This window comes from Coturnix japonica, chromosome 3 (genome assembly GCF_054131305.1).
Source record: "Coturnix japonica strain WE chromosome 3, WE-NBRP24, whole genome shotgun sequence".
NCBI lineage: Eukaryota > Metazoa > Chordata > Aves > Galliformes > Phasianidae > Coturnix > Coturnix japonica.
In genome coordinates, this window is record NC_140665.1 from 50,803,158 (window position 1) to 50,805,204 (window position 2,047).

Genomic DNA, 2,047 nt, shown 5'->3' on the forward strand with positions numbered 1-2,047 from the left:
GGAGCCGGTCGCTTCCGCTTCCGGCGTGGGGCGTCGAGACGCGTGCGCGGGGCTGATGCTGGTGCGGCTCACGGTCAGAGCGCCCCCTGCTGGGTAGGAGGTCTCATGCGTCGCCTGCTCACTAACCGCTGGTCCAGCCTTTCTGTTGGACGAGACCATGAAGAAGCATCACAGAATCACAGAATGACCCGGGTTGGAAGGGACCTCAAAGATCATGTAGTTCCAACCCCCCTGCCTGGCAGGGCCACCAAACATACACCTTTACTAGATCAGGTTGCCCAGGGCCCCGTCCAACCTGGTCTTGAACACCTCCAAGGACGGGGCATCCACAACCTCCCTGGGCAGCCTGTTCCAGGGCCGAACCACTCTCCTAGTGAAGAAGAAGGGAGAGCTTGTAGGACTGTAGTGTATAAGCTGGCTGGCGCAAAGCAGCTGTACATTTGATGCAAAGGCAGTCACGTCATTTTCTGGGTGTACTGAATGTGTTTCACTGAAGATGAAGGAAGAAGCAATTATGGCTCCTCATTAAGTGACAATTGAAGTGGGCGTGATGTCTGGCTAGAGACCAATCTGCAAACTCATGCAGCGGGGATTGTGCAAAGTGCTGCTGGAGGAAATGAGGCAGGAAGACAGTGAAAAAGTGAAATAAACACTTACAATTTTTGTGTAAGCCCCAGAAATACTCAGGGTGTTCTGGGAGACTGACTTCATGTTCATTCTGTAAAGAAACTGAATCATATCAAAGAAACCCCAGGTTTATTATGTAATTCCTTCCATAATAGGGAAAAGAAGCTTGGGGATCATCTCATGTCTCGGTGGGAGTGAGGGCGGATGGAAGCTGATTGAAAGCAATATAAACGATGACAAAACTGGTGCAAAATTGGCAGAAAGAAAAGTTGGAAGACACTTGAGAATACAGTGAGTGCCAGGAAACAAATGGCAAATGCAGGAAAGAGAAGCATTGGCAGCCATGGGGAAATGGTTTCTTTACGTGGAGATAAAATCACCATCCGTGTGTTCCAGAAACTAATGATGGAAACGGCCACAGAAAAAACATTTTCACTAAAAAGCAATAATGCACATGTTGTGTGCCAGTGGAAAAGCAAAAATGGAACTGAGGAATTCAAGAATTTTCATTTCATAGGAAACCTGATCTGAATTAGAGCAACTTTAAAAATGTTCCTAACTGTGACCACCATAAAAATTATGGGTAGCCCAGCTTTTGGACACCCCCAAAAGGGTACCCAGGCATTCCTATGACAGACATTGTTCTGCAGTGCTCCTGGATTTAATGGGGAAGTCCCTGATGGGCTGGGGGTTCTTGCACTCTTCTGGCCTTTCTAAAGTGTCTAAAGGAAGCACTCTGGTACTGTGCAAATGATGGAGTGTTGACACATTACCCAGAGAGATTTTGGAATTTCATCCTTGGCGATCTTCAAAATCTGCCTGGACATGGTCCTAGGCACCCTGCTCTGGGTAGCCATGCTTGAGCAGGGTTTGGACCATATAGACTAAGAATTTCCTTTTGACCTCAGCCAGCCTGTGATTCTGCATCTAAGTCTCATGGCTTATTGAGATCCTGAAAAAATATTTCTTAATTCAGCCAGGAAAAATGATGAACAAAGAACAGGAGGAAACCTTTTCAAATTATTTTTTTCTTCTCTCCACAAGAAATATAAGGTATTTGAAAAGCAAATGAAAAACAGCTGATCATTTTTATGGTAATTTGTCTATGTTGTATATAGGAAACTACCTCTTCCTGTCTGAACCTTATTACCTTTGATCTACACCTGGAAACAAAGATTATTCATTTAATGAAGGAGTTTTTAAGTGAGGAATAATTGTCATGTAACTACTCTATTGTGGTAATCGCAAATGTGGTTCTCTTCTGCGACACTGCAGAGGACAGGAGATGCATGCACCAGTACAATCACCAGTTGGAATGCCTAGAACACCTAAAATGTAGAAGAGACATATGGTTGTCAGGTCACTTACAACTGCGCTGGGTCAGCTAAAATGAACATATGTTGGAGTATTTTGCAAGTCT